The 21,767-nt window shown below is 48.7% G+C and overlaps 1 protein-coding gene across 2 annotated transcripts in view; it reads right to left on the minus strand.

Moving 5' to 3' along the window:
- The window catches only part of PATL1 (PAT1 homolog 1, processing body mRNA decay factor), a 203,851-nt gene that overhangs the window by 94,340 nt on the left and 87,744 nt on the right, over positions 1–21,767 (minus strand). The gene's annotated exons all lie outside the window — the stretch shown is intronic.

Consider the following 21,767-nt stretch of genomic DNA (forward strand, 5'->3'; position numbering starts at 1 on the left):
ATTTTTAGAGCCCTGCAGACGAAACAGGTGGGACAGCAAACTGCTTGGGAGCAGGAACTACTGTTGTAGTTATATGGATATCAATGGCAGAACATACTTACAGGGAATGCTTTTCATGACAGGCGTGCCAAAGGTAGAAAATCCCCATTAAAATCTTACACAAAGGATTTAATGCAGATGCAACTAAACTCAATGGATACCCCATGATTATGTTATAAATTAAAGAGGCTGAGGAAATTGTGCTAGCATAGCCCAGTTAATGTGGCCGTGCCCAATTATTACAGAGATCTGTGACAATGTATTGGGGAGTTATCAAGGTCATCACAGGTATCCACCCAAATAGATAAGTGTCCAAAGGCAATTCTATTAGGGAGTCTATTGGAGGGCGCCTACCCACCACACACGAGTAGGAGCAACCTTATAGCAAATCTGCGCTTAAGAGACACAATAGTCTTTGATGTTGTGGGGATAAGCATTAGTACTACAGTGGCCTCCTGGTATATTAAGGTATGATCCTTGAAGGACATTCATTGAAATCTGAGACGGATTGGTAACTTCTGTCTAGGGACTTTACGAAACTACGGTGCTAAAAATGATTGTGCCACCTAAGTATTATGGATGGAAATGTAGGAAGCTGGCTCATTATATGGTGAACCAAAATGAGGTAAACTGTGTAGGGAGTCGAGGAAGCCCTGATTGGTTTACAGAGGCAAATATGATGCACAAAATGCCCTCTTTTGTGGTAGTGTGAGTGAGCAGTTTAGGCTTATCAGAGTGTAGTGCTAAACATTTGTTGGACTCGCAAAGGCAATAAATGTGACATACATTCAAGAATAAATCCGAAACCAATCTAGAAAAATAACTCGTATTTTTATATAAATGTTGATACCAAGAAATTCGCTATCAAGAACGTACATTTTTAAATATTGATTTTTACCAGAAAGTAAAATGTTCACTTAAATGCGACTTTACGCAGCAATCCTTTCCTATGGGAAAAAGCCATATCTGGCATACAGTTATTTACTGTCTGTTTCAAAGGGTCTCCTTCAGGATTGACGGTAATAGGGGGCCAAGGTCCAAATTATCACTAGCAGTTACCTGCGCTAGGACATCGTGGTGCAGAGGTGCTGGTCGGGTTGGTAGCTTAGCATGCTACGCTGGTGGAAAGAAGGGCAGCCACCTAAAAAACAGGTGGTTGAGGGGGACAAGTCCAAGAGCTCCCAAAGGGGGGTTCTGAGGTCACAAGGTTCCTGGGAGCAAGGAGGCACATTTGATTTTCTGGTACGTGGGCTGGGATGCACAGGTGGAGTGTCAATAGGTCGGCAGAGCTCTGTATATCCAAGGCCCTCATCGTTGTCGGCTGAGTGTGCAGAAATCAAGACGGCTAGGCCACTCTGGAAGTCGGTCTCTGCTGTGCCGACGTCCCTCGACAGCTGCTTGGTCTTGGTGCTGTTAACAGGCCTTGGGTGCTGCAAAGTGTCTAGTACCTCTGGTATTGGTGCTGTGTGGCTCCGGTCGGTCCTGGTGTCCTCTCATTTGGTATGGGGGGGGGGGAGGGGCAGATCTGGCCTTCTGGAACACAGGTATCTCTTTCGGGTGGCTGCTGCATCGGGCTGGCCGGGGAGTGGCAACACAGTAAACCTGACTCTGCTTCTTAGTTGCCTGCAGATGAGTAGCTCCTCTACTTGAAGGGAGATTGCTGGCAATTTGTGAAGGGCTGGCAGTCTACCGGGTTCTTGGCAGATGTACAACTGCAGGGCGAGTCATTTGGTCACGATTGTCGAGACTGGTGCAGGCAGGCAGGGTTTGGTGCCAAAAGTCCACAGCAGTCATGAGTTCTTACTTTCTTCTTGGTCTTCTTCTTCTGGATCCGTCTAATCAAAGTTTCTGGCATCAGGGTGGCTACTTACATACTCCATTTTGGGGTGTTAATGAGAGTGACAGGTAGTAGCCAATGGGCTACTTGCCTTTAGGATGACTACACCCCCATTATGATCACTTCCTGTCCGACGTGGGCATAACACTGACCCAGTAAGACTTATTCAATCAAAATCCAAGATGGTGAAATTCTAGTTTTTGTGTTAGAATCAGGAAGCCCACCTTAGAACTAGCCTGACTGGAAGCACACCTCATGACAACCTAATGTTCCCACCTGTCCTGGTGCCAAATGGGCCTCAGGACAAGGGGTGGCATCTCCCAAGTCTGGGGGGAACCGGGGTCTCATTTCAAAGGCGGAAGAGGCCTTTGAAGCCTCCTGCCTTGATATGCTGATCACTTGACCATCCTTCTTGAAGAGGGTAACAACACCTCCGTCCGGAGCAGACGTTGTTTCTGCCTCAGAGAGAATAGGCTCTCATCTGCAGGGGGGAGAAACCGGTCTGTGGTGGCAGGCTGGTCTACACCAGTGAGCCTGTACACAAGAGACTGGTAGGTTTTCAGGGGGCACCTCTAAGGAGCACTCAGGGTGCATGCATTAATAACCCATCACTAGAACCAGAAATTGATAATTAATACAAGATGTTTGATATTAAACAGCTTTAGTTTCAATGAAGCCATCAAGTTGCTGGGGAACTCGTAATCACAAGTGCCCAGTACATATACCCAAGGTGGCTTCCCTGTTTACTGGCAATGTCAAATAATCAACATGGACATCATAGGGGCATATCTGCTCATGCAGACGTGTCCTCAAATGTAATATAATGCACCCTGCCTTTGGGATGCAAGGTCTGCAGTAGGGGTGACTTCCCTATAATACATTCAGTGTCTGCAAGAATGGCACACAGAAGATGGGTATGTTGTGTCTTCACTTTCCTCTGCACCACAACAAGCAGCCTGCAATAGCAGGTTTGCATAACATTTAAGGTATGTAGGACCATTTCCGCAGCCAAATCAGGTTGGGGGGGAAAAATGGTAACTAATTAGACTGATTGAGGTGGAATCGAAACACCAAAGTGATACTTTCCAGGGTAAAAACTGGAGAGGTCACGAGTGGAGGGGCTCCAATGGAGGGCCCATTAATCTGGAATTTACAATATTGAGATTCCAAGCGGGGGAAAGTGGTATGCTAAGAGGAATGACTTAAGACCTTCAAGGAAGGCCTTGATGATTGGAATCCTAAACAGAGAAGTGCGTTGTCTTTTTTGTCGATATACAGCAACAGCCAGTAAGGAAAATGCTTCTTACCAGTATGCATCTGTTCTTGGCATGTAGGGCTGCAGAGCCACATACTGTTGCATAGATCACCATCTGGTGGTGGGCCTGGATGATTACACTTTGTTGCTGTCTTGGAAGAGTCTTTGTCTGTTGGATGACTCCTCCCATAGATCGTAGTGCGCATGGGCTTCGACTCCATTGTCGCATTGTTTGCGCCATTGGGGAAATGATGGAGTTGTAGGAGTACAGAAAAGGTGTCCATTTGTTGTGTATCTAATTAAGATATTACTGGTACAGATATAGGTAGCCGGGGAGGCGGATGGGCGTGTGTGGCTCTGCACCCCTACATGCCAAGAACAGATGCATACTGGTAAGTAGCATTTTCCGTTTGAGGCATATGGACTGCAGACCACACACTGATGCATAGACTGCATAGCAGTTTTTCTACATTAGCGGCGACCACCAGTATCTGTTGCAGTAGTTTGAAATAATGTCTTGAGTACAGCCTGGCCCACACTAGCTTGTCGTTTTGCCTGCACATCTCAGTAATGTTTTGTAAATGTGTGCGGTGTAGACCATGTAGCTGATTTACAGATATCATCTAAGGGTATATTTCCTAGGAATGCCATAGATGCCCCTAATTTACGGGTGGAATGAACCCTAGGGGAATGGATAGAGTGCGTTTTGCTTTTTGGTATCAGATTTGAATGCACTGAACAATCCATCTTGCAATCCCAGATTTTGAAAAAGTATTACCTTTATGTGGAGGAGAAAAGGACACAAACAATTGTATTGTTTTGTTTTACGAAATGGTTTTGTCCTAACAATGTAGTAGAGGAGTGTTCTTTTTACATCTAATGTATGTAGAGCTCTTTCCGCAACTGTTTGTGGTTGGGAAAAGAATACTGGCAACGCAATAGATTGGTTGAGGTGGAAGGGTGAAATGACTTTGGGAAATAATTTTGGGTTTGTTTTAAGAACCACTTTGTTGTGATGTAGGTGTATGAATGGTTCTTGAATTGTTAGTGCCTAGCTCTCACTTACTCTTCTGAGTGAGGTAATAGCAACTTAAAAAGCAACTTTTCATGTAAGGAACTGCAATTCACACTTATGCAATGGTTCAAATGGAGGACCCATAAGTCTAGTGAGAACAATATTTAAATTCCATACCGGAGAGGGTGGTATTCTGGGAGGAATTATTCTTTTGAGTCCTTCATAAATGATTTGATGGCAGGTACTCTAAATAATGACAAATGTCTGTTTTGAAGGTAGGCTGCTATAGCAGCAAGATGTAACCTGATTGAGGAGTACGGTAAATTACATCTTTGTAGATGGAGCAGGTAGCATAGGATGTTTTGTATGGAAACATCTAATGGGTTAATGTTGTTATTTGTGCAATACACAACAAACCTTTTCCACTTGGCTGCATAGCATGCTCTAGTGGTGGGGCGTCTCGCTTCTTTTATGTTATTCATGCAATCAGGCGGAAGATTAAGGTATCCAAATTCTAAGTCCTCAGGAGCCAAATCGCCAGATTGAGCTGCATTGGGTCTGGATGCATGATCTCTCCATGGTTCTGTGTCAGTAGATGTGGAGAGAGTTTTAATTTTTGATGTGGTACTACTGAGAGCTCTAGTAGTGTGGTGTACCACGGTTGTCTTGCCCACTTTGGTGCTATGAGAATCAATGTGAGGGAATGTTGCTGTAGCTTGCGTACCACTAATGGAATTAGTGAGAGAGGTGAAAAAGCGTACGCAAATTTGTTTGACCAACTCATCCATACCGCATTGCCTTTGGCAATGGGTGTGGGTATCTGGCAGCGAAGCTTGGGCATTGATAGCAGGAGAGGCTGGGGCGGGTCGCATTACAAAGGCTGCCAGACCTTTGAAGCTCCCCTGCCACAGATGGCTCTACCGAACCGGGGGAGGTGTGAACACCTCCGCCCAGGTAAGGCTTGGTTTCTGGGCTCAGGGAGCGAAACATATCTTGTGGTGGCAGGCTGATTTGTGCCAGTCATGGAACCCACCAGAGGCTGGTCGTCTTTCAGGGGGCATCTCTAAGATGCCCTCTGAGTGCAATTGTCATTAAATCCCACACTGGCATCGGTGTGGGTTTAATGTGCTGAGAAGTGCGATACCAAACAGCCATTATGGTACTGTGGAGTTTGTAATGGCAAACTCCCAGGACCATATAGTCTTAATGGCAGCACTGCACTTACAATGTCTAAGAATAGACGTAGACACTATAGGGGTATAGGGCTCATGCACCTCTACCCTCACCAATTGTATAGTGCACCCAGTTAGAGGGGTGGCTGATCTATTCAAGAGCAGTGGGTTATAGGCAGAGCATACTACTCTTAACTTTGTTTTGCATCAAAACACGCAACCTGCTATGGCGTTGTGTGTGTGTGTGTGTGTGTGTGTATAAAGGTACAGGGCCTCTAAGGGAAGCACAATAAGTGCTGCAGCCCTTAGAGGTCTTCCCTGGTCACAGTGCCCTGAGTATGTGTGGTACCATTTACCAGGGGCTGACCTGTGGCTAGAGATGCCAATTGGGTTTGGGTACAGTTTTGGGGAAAGAACACAGGCCCTGGGAACCTGATTGGCAGGGACCCAGGGCACATCAAGTGAAAAGTGCATCATTAGTCTGGCAAAAAGGATGGGGATGTGGGGGGTTACTGCACCAGAAACCCAACTTCTCACAGTGTTAAGTATTTGTTGTACTCACTGTCAATAAATGAGACCCACACAAGAAGAAACTCGGGACCAATTTAGAAAAGGAAAATGCTACTTAACAGTATGCATATGTTCTTGGCATGTAGAGCTGCAGATTTACACAGTGCATAGATCGCCATCTAGTGTTGGGCCTGGATGTTTGCAGTTGTTTTTGTCCTGAAAAGTCTTTGGAAGTCACGGGATAGGTGACTCCTCCTTTGGACAGCAGTGCGCATGGGCATCGGCTCCATCCTTAGATTGTTTTTCGCCAGCAGGGAAATGATGGAGTTTGAAACAGAAAGGATGCTCATGTAAGCTGTATCTAATTAAGATAAGACTGGAACAGATGAAGGTAGCCGGGTGGGCGTGTGTAACTCTGCAGCTCTACATGCCAAGAACAGATGCATACTGGCAAGTAGCATTTTCCGTTCGAGGCATATGAGCTGCAGATTACACACTGTGCTCAGATTTTATAGCAGTACCCACTCTTAGCGGCGACCACCCGTATCTGTTGCAGTACTTTGAAACAGTGTTTTGAGTACAGCCTGGCCCACAGTAAGTTGTTGTTTGGTTTGCAGATCCACACAATAGTGTTTTGTGAAAGTGGGCGGTGTATACCATGTGGCAGCTTTGCATATGTCATCTAGGGGAATGTTCCCTAAAAATGCCATTGAAGCCCCCATCTTTCGAGTAGAGTGGGCTTTAGGAGGAATAGATAATGTACGTTTAGCTTTGTGGTAGCAAATTTGTATACATTTGACAATACACCTAGCTATCCCAGATTTTGATATGGGGTTACCTTGGTGTGGTGTGGTGGTGTGAAAGACACAAAAAGTTGTTCACTTTTACGAAAGGATTGTATTCTTTCAATGTAGTAAAGCAATGCTCTTCTGACATTTAAAGTATGAAGAGCTCTTTCTGCGACTGTCTGTGGCTGCGAAAAGAATACTGGTAGCTCTACAGATTGATTGAGATAGAAGGGCGAAATGACTTTTGGAAGAAATTTCGGATTGGTACGGAGGACAACCTTATTATGATGCATTTGCAGAAAAGGTTCTTGAATGGTTAGTGCTTGTAGCTCACTAACTCTTCTTAGAGAAGTAATAGCTACTAGGAATGCAACTTTCCAGGTTAAGAATTGCAACTCACATTTATGTAAAGGTTCAAATGGAGGTCCCATTAACCATGTGAGAACAATGTTTAAATTCCACACAGGTGAAGGTGGTGCTCTGGGAGGAATTATTCTTTTGAGGCCCTCCATAAAAGCCTTTATGGCAGGTACTCTAAAGAGTGATAGATGTTGTCTATTTTGTAGGTATGCTGCAATGGCAGCAAGAAGCAGTCTAATAGATGTGTACGCTAAGTTACATCTTTGGAGGTGTAATAAGTGTCCTATGATGTGTTGAATAGACACATCGAGAGGATTGATGTCGTTGTTATGGCAGTATATTACAAAACGCTTCCACTTGGCTGCATAACATGCCCTAGTGGCGGGATGTCTAGCTTCTTTAATGACGTTCATACAATCAGGAGGAAGGTTAAGATAACCGAACTCTAGGACTTCAGGAGACAGATCGCTAGGTTGAGCTGAGCTGGATCCGGGTGTCTGATCTCTCCATGGTTCTGGGTTAGGAAACGTGGAGACAGGTATAGCTTTTGGTGAGGTACCACAGAAAGTTGCAGCAGTGTGGTGTACAACGGTTGTCTGGCCCAAGTTGGAGCACTTGGTAAACACTCTTGGTACTGTTGTGACCCCGAATGGGAGTACTTTGAATTGATAGTGCTGACCTTCTACCACAAATCTGAGGTACTTTCTGTGAGCTGTGTGAATGGGAATGTGCAAATATGCGTCCTTGAGATCTATAGTGGCAAAGATGTCGTTTTGTAAAAGGAGAGGAAGAATCTGCTGGAGTGTGGCCATATGGAAGTGGTCTGATTGTATGTACAGGTACAGTGGTCTGAGGTCGAGAATGGGCCTTAATGATCCGTCCTTTTTTGGAATTAGAAAGTACAGGGAGTAAACTCCTCTGTTTTGCTGATGCAATGGAACCGGCTCTATTGAGTTTTTTTGTAGTAGGGAGGTTACCTCTTGCCTGAGTAGTATAAAATGTTCTTGTGACATTGGACGCTGTTTGGGTGGTATGTTCGGGGGGGGGGGCGTAGATGTAAGTTCGAGACAGTAACCTGACTGAATTATTTGTTGCACCCACCTGTCTGATGTGATGTTGGTCCAGACTGGCAGGAATTGTTGTAGTGTTCCCCCAACTGGAGTGGAATGTGTTGGGGGAAGGGGAAGGAAGTAATTGGGCAGGGGTGGAGGCAAAGCGGGAGTTGTTGGTTTTGCCTCTGCCCTTATTGTGGTTACCTCTGTAACCACCTCTTTGGTAGCCCCTACTGTAGGTGGATTGTGTATGGGCTGCCTGAGGAGTATCCCCTGGTGGTGCTTCTGTAAGATGAGCGGCGAAAGGAGAGTCTGGGAGCTTGCGACTGCAAGGCTCCCATAGATTTAGCTGTATCGGTATCTTTTTTGATTTTTTCAAGAGATACGTCCACATTAGGCCCAAATAAGTGTTGCTCATGAAAGGGTTGGTTGAGGATAGCACTTTGTACTTCAGGTTTGAAACCTGCAATGCGTAACCAAGCGTGTCTACGCAATAGGACACTGGTATGGATTGCCCTTGAAGCAGTATCCGCTGCATATAGTGCACAACGAATAGAGGTATTAGTGATGTTTTTACCCTCTTGTATAAGCTCATGTGCCCTGTTTTTGTATTTATCTGGAAGGTGCTGCATTATTGATTCTAACTATCATAACGTGCTCTGTTGTATCTTGCCAGTAATGCTTGAGTATTGGCGATACGCCAAATGTTTGCTGCCTGTAACGCTATTCTTTTACCTGATGCGTCAAGGAGCTTAGACTCTTTATCTGGAGGGGGAGCCTCGCCTGATGTTTGTGAATTTAGAGACTACAATGGAGTCTAATGGTGCAGGCCCTTTAATGTAGGCTGGATTTGAAGGGGCAGCCTTGTATTTTTTCCCAATTCAGGGGTTGATGATTCGAGCCCAAACTGGATCTTTAAAGACTCCTAGCACGTGCTTAAGAACACCTTTAAGCATGGGTAAAATCGAAGTGGACCTTTGCGCGTTGTCAAAGGTATCTAGAAGGAAGTCTTCTTCTATTGGGTCAGTATGTAGGTCAACCCCATGGTATATAGTGTCTTCTGGTGGGGGAGGCCTGGAGGGATATATGTCGTCTTGTGGGACTTTAAGGACATCTGGGGTGCTATAATCATCCCAAGGGTCAGGTGAGCCAGGAGGACTAGAAGGATTTGGTGGCTCGCTATCTGCACCACCTCCTGTGTCATCAGAGGTGTCATCCCTGTTATCGTCTGCTAACGGAGTAGGAGAAGGTGTAGGGAAGTGATGTGGTTGGGGAGTGGGTGGTGAAGGGATATGAGGTGGAGGAGGAGAAGGTATCCTTAAAGGAGAGGTTGCAATGTCCTTTTTCTTTGGATGAGGAGCAGGTGCAGGCGTGTCCAATGGTCCTTTTTTAGAACTAAGATTTAGTCTACCAGTTTTTGGATCTTTAACCAGAGTCTTCTGTGTAGGGTCCGGATGGAATAAGTCCTCTGTGGGAGGTAGATCTTTTGGTGCCGAGGGCTTTTTCAGTGCAGAGCTGGGAGTGTCTTTCGGCTTTGAAACATGTTCTCTAGCAGTGTCTTTAGCCGGTGAAACATTTGTCTTTTTCGGTTCCGATGGTTTTGTCAGCTCCAATGGTTTTGTCAGCTCCGAAGCTTGGGATTCGGGTGGCAATTTTTTGCTCGGCTCCGAGTGTGGTTTTGGTGCCGAGGAGCCAGTGCCTGTCTTCGGCGCCGAGTGCTTAGATGTGGAAGCAGCTGGCGTGGAGAAAGACAATGCTTTCTTTTTCGGTGTCGGTAGGTGTGCGCCGGCACTAGGGGTAGGCTGACTCGAGCCTGAGTCGCCTAAAGGCATATTAGGCTTCTTTGCTGAGCTCGAAGGCGGGGCATGGGAAGCAGTGTCTCGGTGTGCACCCGGGCCCGAGGGTTGTGACCGTAGCCTTTTTAAAAGGTGTTGAGGTAGACAATCTTACTTACGACCCTCTGTGCCGGAGTGATGTCCTCGACGTCTGAATCTGCGGCCTCGGAGTTACTGTCGACGCCATGTTCTTGCTGTTGTTCTGGGACGTCGACGCCCTCTTCGAAGATGTCGTCTGGGATCGAAGCTGACGAGCGTGCCATTGTTCTTCGAGCTCGTAGGTCCCGGATCATCTTCTTGGAGCGGAAAGAGGCACAAGGGGAACAGTCTCTGGCCTCGTGGTCCGGTGAAAGGCAAAGGTTGCACACCTCATGGAGATCGGTGTGGGGAAATTTCGACCCACATAGAGGACACTTTTTGAATGGCGTCCTTTCCATGAGCTGGAAGATGAGGCCTAGGTAGGCCCGAAGGCCTTCGTCGACGACCGGAATAGAAGATTTCGGATTGAAGAGTAGCGTTGATTGGAAACGCGTTTGAAACAATACCGTCGAAGCGGGTGAGGATTGTGTGCCGAAGGAAAATCGGTTCCAACACGGAGCGCAGGAAACACATCCGAGCCCGGTGGCGGAAAAAAACAATCTAAGGATGGAGCCGATGCCCATGCGCACGATAGTCAAAAGGAGGAATCACCTATCCTGTGACTACCTAAGACTTTTCAGGACAAAAACAACTGCAAACTTCCGGGCCCAAACACTAGGTGATCTATGCACAGTGTGTAATCGGCAGCTCGTATGCCTCGAACATAACATTATAGAATTTTAGACTTCAAGAACTTCGTAATTGGGTAAATACTTTAGAATATAATCACATTTTACAATAAAAAGCGGTCAGATTTGAGACATGAGCATCGAAGGTAGTAATGTTATCCTGTGGGAGAAACGTTCACTACTTGCCAACGACTTACACGACTGTTCTTCTGGACTTAAGGTGAGTAGAGGCCAAGGTCCAAGAAAGCACCAAGAGTCAAGTTTTACCTGCCCTGTGGAGCCTGGTGCAGAAGTGCTTCCAGCGGTGGTAACCTAGCACGCTACACACTGTAGTCTCCCTTAAACTAACATACATGTACTTTGGCACACTCCAGATTGGATACTGTAAATGTAAATGTACATGTACCGACACGGCATCTAAGCGCTTGCTTAGGGAACCCGTCCTGGTATTCCCCTGTGAGATACCCCGGCAGGGTATCCACAAGGTGAAAGCCTGGCATCCCGCCGCGAGGTGCCGTAGTGGAGATTAAGCAAGCTATTGCCCAGAGTCGTAGAGTGTGACCCCGTGAGTCGAGTAGGCACCGGAGCGAGAATTGTCGAGTCCGTGGAATTTTGAGCCCGAGACCCGCCGAGGCGGGGAATCGAACCCTGGTCCACAGCCGATCTCAGCTTCCGGGTCTGCCGCCTCTAACCACTGAGCCACGCTTCTCCACATACTGGGGTACCCTTGTAAGTTCCTAGTATATGGTTCACCATGTACCCATGGCATAGGTACCCCAGAGGCCTCCATGGGCTGAAGCATGTTGAATATGCTACTTACCAGTATGCATCTGTTCTTGGCATGTAGGGCTGCTAACATTCATATCTTTTGCATTAGATCGCCGCCTAGTGTTGGGTCCGGATGATCGCACATTGTTGTCCTGGAAGAGTCTTCGAAGTATCCTGAGATAGGTGGCTCCTCCCCTGGACTACAGTGCGCATGGGCATCGGCTCCATCCCCAGATTGTTTTTAGCCATTGTGGCAGAGATGGAGTGTAAAGTGTAAAGGATGTCCATGCTAATGATTGAATGCAAGAGTATGTCTGCAGCTGCGACAGGCACCGGGGAGGAGGGTGGGCGATATGAATGTTAGCAGCCCTACATGCCAAGAACAGATGCATACTGGTAAGTAGCATATTCAGTTCGAGGCATGTGGGCTGCTAAATTCATATCTTTTGCATAGAATATATAGCAGTCCCTCCATTAGCGGCGGTTGCCCGTGCCAGCTGCAGAATCCTGAAAAAGTGTCTTGAGAACAGCCTGCCCAACAGCTGCTTGCTGTTTGGAATGCACATCAACACAGTAGTGTTTCGTAAAGGTATGTGGTGTAACCCATGTGGCTGCTCTACAAATGTCCTCTAAAGGAATGTTCCCCAGGAAAGCCATGGATGCCCCCAATTTGCGTGTGGAGTGCGCCCTTGGGGGTATTGTTAAGGTGCGTTTAGCCTTTTGATAGCAGATTTGGATGCACTTAACAATCCATCTGGCTATTCCTGCTTTGGAAATAGGGTTGCCCTTGTGCTGTGGCGAGAAGGCAACAAAAAGTTGTTTTGTTTTCCTAAAGTGTTGTGTCCTGTCAATATAGTACATCAACGCCCTCCTAACATCCAAAGTATGGAGCATTCTTTCCGCCACCGTTTGTGGGTTTTGGAAGAATGCAGGCAAGTCAATAGTTTGGTTGAGATGAAACTGTGACACCACTTTCGGAAGGAATTTGGGGTTAGTACGCAGTACCACCCTATTTGGATGAATTTGTATGAATGGCTCTTGGATTGTGAGCGCTTGCAGCTCACTGACACGTCTCAGTGAAGTGATAGCAATAAGGAAAGCCACTTTCCATGTAAGGAACTGGAGTTCACACGAGTGTAGTGGCTCAAAAGGTGGTCCCATCAGCCTGGTGAGGACCACATTGAGGTTCCACACCGGAGCTGGCAGTGTTCTTGGGGGAATTACTCGTTTCAGACCTTCAAGGAAGGCCTTAATGGCAGGCACTCTGAAGACAGAGAGATGCTGCCTGTTCTGAAGATAAGCTGCTATGGCGGATAGATGTATCCGAATGGAAGTGTACGCTAGATTGCACTTGTAAAGATGTAACAGATAGCAAATGATGTTAGGGATAGATGCATCTAGCGGGTTTATGTTATTGGCTGTACAGTGAAGGACGAAACGCTTCCATTTTGCAGCATAGCATGCTCTGGTAGTCGGCTTCCTTGCCTCCTTGATGATGTCCATGCATTCTGGAGGTAGGTGAAGGTAGCCAAACTCTAGGACTTCAGGAGCCAGATCGCTAGGTTGAGCTGTTGCGGATCTGGATGCTGAATGTCTCCATGGTTCTGCGTCAAAAGCCTGGGCGTTAGGCGCAGCCTTTGATGCGGCACCACCGAGAGTTCCAGAAACGTGGTGTACCATGCTTGGCGTGCCCACGTTGGAGCAACTAGGATGAGTGTCATCGAGTGCTGCCTTAGTTTTCTTGCCACCAGCGGTATCAGAGGTGCTGGTGGAAAAGCGTATGCAAATTTGCCTGACCAGTTCATCCATATCGCATTCCCCTGCGACTGTGGGTGAGGGAACCTGGCGGCAAAGTGTTGACATTTTGCGTTTTCGTTTGTGGCAAACAGGTCTATCTCCGGATGACCCCACTGCTGGAAGTACGGGAGGAGTACTGATGGATGTAACTCCCACTCGTGCATTTGATGGCTGTATCTGCTGAGCAGATCCGCCATCTGATTGTCCTTGCCCGGGAGGTGTTCTGCCATGAGGAAAATGTTCCTCTGAATGGCCCACTTCCACATGCTCTGAGCCAGATGAGACAGCTGCGGCGAGTGGGTGCCTCCCTGCTTTTGAATGTAGTACATCGCTGTCATGTTGTCCGTCCGGACTAACACTACCTTGTTGCACAGATGTACATTGAAGGACTTGAGCGCCATGAAGATTGCCATCAGTTCCAGATAGTTGATGTGCATCTTCTGTTGCTGCGTCGTCCATAGTCCCTGCACAGTGTAAGTGAGCAGATGAGCTCCCCATCCCTGGAGAGATGCGTCCGTTGTCAGGGTAATCTGTGGCTCTGGCTCTTGGAACAGTCGGCCCTTGCAAAGGTTGTGTGGATTCCACCAATGCAGAGAGTTGTACGCCCGACTGGTAACCAACACTAGGTCTGTCAATTGTCCTTGAGCCTGTGTCCACTGATTTGCTAAGCACTCCTGGAGCGGACGCATATGTAACCTTGCGTGAGGGACTATGAAGATGCAGGAGGCCATCATGCCAATCAACTGCATGAATACTCTCGCTGGAAGCGAGTGTTGTGGTCTGAACTTTTGGATTAGAGACTGCATGCTGTCTATCCTGACCTTGTTTGGCTGAGCCATGGCTGTCAGGGTATTTATCGTTGCGCCTAGAAACTGGCGCACATGTGCTGGTTGAAGGTGCGACTTTGGGTAGTTCAGCGAGAAGCCCAGATTGTGAAGGAGGTGAATGGTAGTCGACATGTCCGCGGCGCACTGTTGTTCCGACTTGGCTTGAACGAGCCAGTCGTCTAGGTAGGGGTAGACATGGATGTTCTGCCTCCTGAGGTGCACCGCTACCGTCGCCAGACACTTGGTAAACACTCTTGGGGCGGTGGTCACTCCGAAGGGTAGGACTTTGAACTGATAATGCCTGCCCTGGATAGTGAACCTGAGGTATTTTCTGTGGGACGGGTGTAGTGGTATGTGGAAATAAGCATCCTTGAGGTCCAAGGTTGCTAAGAAGTCCCCTTGGTTCAACAAGGGAAGAATTTGTTGCAGTGTAAGCATATGGAAATGTTCTGACAGTATATACAGGTTGAGGGGACGCAGATCTAGAATGGGTCTGAGAGATCCGTCCTTTTTTGGAATAAGGAAGTACAGGGAATATACCCCTGTGCCTTCCTCCTCCACTGGCATGAGCTCGATTGCGCCCTTTTGCAGCATCACCACTACTTCTTGCTGCAATAAGTGCAAGTGCTCTGCGGACATAGGCCGTTGCCTTGGTGGAATGTTGGGTGGAGTGGACTTTAACTCTAGACAATAACCGTACTGGACAAGTTGTCGTACCCACCTGTCTGTGGTGATGTTTGTCCAGACTGGCAGGAACTGCTGGAGTCTCCCCCCGACAGGTGTTAAATGGTCGGAGGGCAGTGACAGAGAGTCACTGTTTGTTTGGGGCAGAGGAACGGGAGTTGTTGTTTCCTCTGCCACGGCCTCTGTTGCTGTTTCCTCGATAACCCCCTTTATTCTGCTTGGGGTACGAGGACTGTGCTCCACCTCTAGTGAACTGTGATTGTTGACCCATCTGTCCTCTGGTGACTCCACGTGCACCTGAGCGACGAAAAGTGTTGCCCCGGAATTGTTGTGATTGAAGGGCCCCCATAGACTTAGCTGTTTCGTTGTCTTTCTTAATCTTTTCGAGGGTGGTGTCAACATCAGGACCAAACAGTCTATCAGGATTGACGGGCTGATTGAGTATGGTCGTTTGAATGTCTGGTTTAAACCCTGATATGCGTAGCCACGCTTGTCGTCTCAGCATGACGCTAGTGTTAATAGCCCTAGCTGCTGTGTCTGCGGCATCAAGTGCACACTTTATGGCTGCGTTGGAGATGAGTTTTCCCTCCTCTATAAGCAGTTTGGTAGCCTCTTGAAACTGCGAAGGCAGGTGTTGTAAAACTTGCTCTAGGGTGTCGTAATGCGCCCTATCAGAACGTGCCAATAGCGCCTGTGTATTCGCAATACGCCAGAAATTGGCAGCCTGCGCAGCTACTCTTTTGCCCCCTGCCTCAAGCACTTTAGACTCCTTGTCTGGGGGAGGAGCTTCACCCGTCGTCTGTGAGTTTGCCCTTTTGCGGGCATTTTCGACCACAAGAGAGTCTAGTGGCAACTGTCCCCGAATGTATGCAGGGTCCGCAGGTGCTGGTCTGTATTTCTTCTCGATGCGTGGATTGACCACCCGCGCCCTGGTAGGCTCTTTAAAGATTTCCGCAGCATGCTTAAGGACACCTTTGAGCATAGGAAGTGTCTTGACTGTCCTTTCAGAGACTGAAAAAGTGTCAAACAGAAAATCTTCCTCCACTGGGTCAGCATGCATGTCCACATCATGATTAGCAGCTGCCCGTTCAATGAGTGCATGAAATCCTGCAGAGTCTTCTGTTGGGGATGCACGTGCACTGAAAGGCTGTGGGTCCTGCCCCACATTCTGGATTCCCTGATCACCTATGTCGTCATAGGAATCCTGTTGTGCATCGGGTTCATTGATGGGGAAAGTGTACTGGTCATCTTGTCCATATTCCTCTCCCTCAGAGTGGTCGGGGGAAGGTGTTGGACTCCTTCTAGGAGGAGGCTGGATAGGTTCAATCAGGGCTGGAGCGTCCAGTGCAGGCCTTTTCTTTTTCAGTGGGATAACATAGGAGTCCACTGGTTGGGAAGTGATCTTCCTCTTGTAAAGGGTCAACATGCCCGTGTCCGCGTCGATAAAACGCTCAGAATCTTCTCCTGAGTCGAGTTGTCGACCCAATACTCCAGCAGACGTGGACGAGTCCGATGTCTTTGGCGCCGTCTTTGGCGCAAAGGCCTTTGGTGCCTCCTTTGGCGGCAGAATGAAGAGAAGTTTGCCAGCAGGCTTTGCCGGCATGTCCATCGGCTTCTGGTGCGACGGCGCCGGAGCCGACGTCGCAGAGGCCTTATCCCGAATTCTTTGGAGTGAAGTGGCGATGAGGGATGCGTCACCGACAGCGGCACTTGGCGCCGACGAGGAGGCCTTCACCTTGCCTTCGGTTCCGACGTCCTGTGGGCCCTTCGGAGTCTTAGACGTCGATGCTGCAGCCGTAGACACAGAGTCCTTGGACCGATGTGTTGAGCCTCCGCCCTTCGATCCGTGTGATTTTGCAGACTCCGTCTCAACCACGCGTCCGACTAACGACGTCCCAGTCGGTACCGGAGTCTTGTCGCTGGCTTTGGCGGATTTTGACGGCGTCGTCCCGGTCGACCCGTGCCGGACGACCTTCTTAGAGGACGCCTCCTCCGCTGACGACTTCGGCACTGTCGAATCGACAGTTTTCTTCGACTTCTGTGGACCGGAGGCCGACGGAGTCGATGAGGTAGCAGGCTTTGGTGTTTTTTGTGGAACGACCGCCATCTTAGGTGCACTCGAATCTGTTAGTTTCGGTTTCGTTTTCGGGTCGGCCATCTTAGGTGTAGTCGATACCGATGGTTTCAGTTTCGGTTTCGATACGGGCTGCGTAGCAAGTATGTCCGTGGCCGGGCCTGAAGGCGGGGCCGTGGCTTGCGGTACAGGGTCTTGGGTAAGGCCGAGTGGCGATCCCGTGACCCGAGCCTGATCCGCGTAACCTTCGGGGCATAGCTCATCCCCTGAGCTATCTTCCGCGGCCCCATAAACTTCTTCGACGTCCCCTACCTCGTCGACGTATTCAAGGCCTTGATCTACGACCCAGTCGTCGTCTTCCGGATCTGCCTCGACCTCCGTCGCGGGCGGTGAGATTTCAAGATGATGGCTCAGGCCCTCTTCTTCCTGGTCGCCGAAGATGTTATCTGGAGCCGGGGCCGCTTGTCTGGCCTCAAGGCGCACCGCGCGTCGAAGCTTGAGCGTCTTCTTCGACCTGAATCTGGAGCAGGCCATGCAGCTGTCCTCGTTATGGTCTGGCGAGAGGCGTTTGTTACAGACCGGGTGCACGTCGATATGTGGGTATTTGGACCCACAGACGGGACAGTATTTAAACGGGCTCCGCTCCATGCTGAAAAGTTGTGGTCGTGTTGCGATGAGAAGGCCTCGATGTCCGAAGAGTGATACGACTCCGCAGATTCCGACTCAAAGAGACGGAAGAACTCGAGACCGTACGCAAACAATACCGACGTAATGAAACGAAGGCCTTTTGGCCTTAAAGAAACTAGTTTTCTCGCTTCCGACAGAGAGACGTCGAGACCGCATCCGAACCCAATGGCGGAAAAAAACAATCTGGGGATGGAGCCGATGCCCATGCGCACTGTAGTCCAGGGGAGGAGCCACCTATCTCAGGATACTTCGAAGACTCTTCCAGGACAACAATGTGCGATCATCCGGACCCAACACTAGGCGGCGATCTAATGCAAAAGATATGAATTTAGCAGCCCACATGCCTCGAACATTATGCCACCCATGAGAGGCCATGCAAAATGGAAATCTAAATCTGCTCCTGCAGCCTGTGTAAGATGGTGCTTGCACCACATACCTTAGATATAGGTTCACTGTATCGAATGGTCACTACACTTAAAACTTATAAGTCACCCTTACAGCAGGCCTTATCAATCCTGAAGGCAGGATGGCTCGTTTTATGAGAGAGGGTGCCCCTGCATGAGCAGAGCCCCTGTGCAGCCTTCGGAGACCATTCTCCCGGGTTGTCTGTGACTCAGCCGGACATATAGGTAGAGGTACATTATAACTTCGCGGTAAATGCTATCTCCAAAACGGCTACATAGAAACATATTGTGTTTGATATCAAACACCTTGGTACCATACCTCCACACCAGTAACTGGTGTGGGAGGTATGATTCCACCCTTCAGAAGCAGGGTTCGTGGGGTCACCGGTCTATCCGGTACGAGCCTTCTCGACCTGGACAGCACAAAATGGATGATGCCAGCCTGAGACACATTTCTGCCCTCCTGCTGCTGAGCCAAGCTCGAGCAGAGGAAGGAAGCGCAATAGGCACCCTGTCACAGGGATGTGTGACCACCTCCAAGACAAGGTTTAGTATATTGGGGCTGGGTGGGTGCACTCTGAGAGTGCCTGAAAGCCTGCACTGGGGGCACATTTGGTGTCCCTGTGCATAGTCCAGCTCAAACCAGTTATGGGAGCCATTGGCTCCTGCTCTGGCGCGAAACTGGACAAAGGACATGGGTGTAGCCACGCCTCTGTCCTACCCCTCCCCTAGGAGAGTTCCCTGAATCTGTCCAACCCTCTCACACGGGTACAAAAGGGCTTACCTGGCTGTAAGACTTTACATTTTAGGTGGACAAGATTCTACAAACAAGAAACCACTGACCTTAGACCGTCTGGACACTTGGACTTTGCTGGACCGCGACTGGGCTCGACTTCGTCCCCATTTCCGCCCGAAGCTTAGTTGTGCCTTTGCTCCATACACGCTCCGTGCAGGACCACAGGTGCACTTAAGAGAACAGAAGAATCTCCCTTGGAGTGAAGGAGTCACTCCCCTGCTTCGCAGGCACCTAAAGCGCAACTGACCGGTCTGCTGCTACTGAGCTCATGCGGACTTCGAAGATTTCAGCAACACAGGAGGTGGGTTCCTGAAGGTCCCTGAGGTTGATCTGCCCTCTCACCGAGTTTGAGGTCAGTATCCCTCGTGGGGGCTGCGTAACCTGAATCCCTGTGCACCATGTCCATGTGTAAGTGCATAGGCTTGTTGGCGATTTCCGAGCTTGTGCATTGGACACTGTAGTCCTGACCCTGAGCAGTATTAGCACCAAAGAACTCTGGCCTCCGTGGGCGGGTGCTTTGCAATCTTGCTTGAGGTCCCCTCGCAACTCCTAGTCATTCGGCTCGCTGGTCCTTCTGAGTGTCATTTTGATTGTTCTTGGGTTTTCCTGGTTGCTCTAGATGTGCCCCGACTCTCCATGGCTTGGAGAGTCCCCTGGACTTTGCTGGTTCACACCATAACCTGTTTGTCCATCCTTCGCGGGTTGCTGTTGCAAAAGCTTGCTGGTGCTCCTGCTGGACACAACCTTGCAGCACTCGACATCCTTCGTGGGACAGCTCACCTCCGGCTCCCGGTCGTCCTTGACGCCTCTGGGACCTCGTGGCAGCAGAGTCATGTATCCCTTCTTCGAACCTGAAGCACCCGACATCGGTGGGCATTACTCTATCGAGCCCCTGGTCTCTCTGAAGTGACCCAGACTCTGTCCCCTCTGCTTTCAGGATCCTTCCATCCAGAATCCATCCAGGATTGGATCCCACCGGACCCTTTTCACCTTCACAGCAGCAGTACTTCTTCACTTCCTTCCATAGAGAACGACAGAGGTTTCTGACACCACTTCAGACCTATTCACCAGGCTCCCCTGGGATAGGTAACTCGGGTACTACAGTATCCACGGGTGGGATGGCTCTCTAAACTCTTACGTTCCGAAGGGTTTGCTCAAAGTCCTCCTAGAAGGGTCCTTAAACTTTAGCTTTGCAACAGCGACTTCCCTATAGAATTGTACAGAGCCCGCGTGGTGTTCCCACACTGCACCCGCCTCCGTGGGGTCCCTGTCTACTCACCATGGGTGGTTTCTTGGGGTCCTAGCGATTCTACATGCTCTAGACCTTGTCTTGATCTCAGTCGCGATTGTTCTACCACTATTTTAGTATATGGTTCAGTCTCTCCCTGGAGCACGCTGTGTATTGTGCTACTTACAACTTTTCTATCGATTCAGTATTGTGTGCTTTGTGTTCTATCCTTGTGTAGAGGACAGTAGACAGTGTTATATTAAATACATATTTTTATATAACTACTGTGCGGCTTTCCTTCATTTAGTCATTCAGGAGGTGATATTCTGGTAAAACAAGCTGCTTTACATTCCTTCAAGATTAAGCCTGAAGGCCGCTCTCCATAGCTAACACTAGGATATCTTTCAATAAGGTTATCTTTGACCTCATACATCATAAGGGTTGTGTGGATTGGTACAAGGTGCCCACTTTAATTGGTGGACAGCATATACCAAGCCACCTTCTCACACACAGCAAGACGACTTCTGGTGTACGGTTGGACACTGGGGAAGTCCCGAGAAGTGCATGTCTGTTTTAGCGGCGGTGGTGTTCGGAATGAATACAAACCAGCCTTGGTGCTTGCTACAGGCTCCGGTACCCCAGGTATTGGCGTAGGGCGCCTCATGGCATCTCCAAACTTGGTGGGGAGACGAAGCTGACCTCCTGGAGCATAGTAACCTCTTCCTGGATGGTTGCTGAATCAGTGGACCCAATGGTCAGCAGATAGGTGTACCGAACGTCGCGGTCAGTGCTTGAAGTAAGTGACTCCTCCACTTCAAGGGAGATACCAGCTGGTTGACGAATTGCTGCCAGTTTTCCGAGGCTTGGGAAGATGCACAGCTGCAGGAAGAGTCGGGTCTGGGCGTTTGTCGGGACAAAAGCAGGCTCGCACAGTTTGGCACCAAAGTCCACAGCTAGTACTCGGTAGTAGCATTCTTCAGCTCTTCCTAGTCCTTCCTTTGGAGTCTGCCGAATCGGAGTTCTTGGTGTCAGGGGACCACCTAAATACTGAATTTAGGGGTTTTAAGGGGAGTGAAGGGTAGTAGCCAATGTGCTACTTACCCTTGGGGTCACTACACCCCCTATAGGAATACTTCCTGTGGGAAATGGGCAGAACCCTCTCCCAGAGACCGTAATTCCACCAAAAACAAGACAGTGGAATCCTGCTTCCGAGGAGCACATCATGAAGCACTCCTTAGGGGTGTGACTGGCGTGGTAGTGTAACACGCCTACTTGAATAGCTCATTTCCCGCCTGTCCTGCTACCAAATGGGCCTCAGGGCAGGGGGTGGCATCTTCCAGGTCTTGGGGAAGCCAGGATTGCATTTAATAGGCAGAAGCAGCTTTTTAAGTCCCTAGTCTTGATATGCTAAATCACTAGCTACACTGCTGGAGGACACCTTATTTTTTCGGCGTCAGAGAGCATGCATGGGGTCAGAAAAATGTATGTGGTGGCAGACTGGATGAAAAACAAGTCAGCCAGCACACTTAGATTTTTAGGGGGCACCTTGGTGCATGTTTTAATAAATTCACTACTGGCATTAGTGTGGATTTATTAAGACAAGGTGCTTGATAATAAAAAACACCATAGGATTCAATACAGCGATCATGTTTACTTGGGAATTCGTAAAGACCAGTGCCCAGTACATATACTTAAGATGGCTTCCCTGTTCACTTGTACTATCGAGTAGCTGCACTAGACAGCACAGGGGTATATCTGCTCATGGAGATGTGTCCTGACATGTAATATAATGCACCCTGCCTTAGGGCTAGAAGGCCTGCTATAGGGTTAACTTACATTTATTGCATGCAGTGTCTGTGGGTATGGCACACA

This window comes from Lissotriton helveticus, chromosome 1_1, assembly GCF_964261635.1.
Source record: "Lissotriton helveticus chromosome 1_1, aLisHel1.1, whole genome shotgun sequence".
NCBI lineage: Eukaryota > Metazoa > Chordata > Amphibia > Caudata > Salamandridae > Lissotriton > Lissotriton helveticus.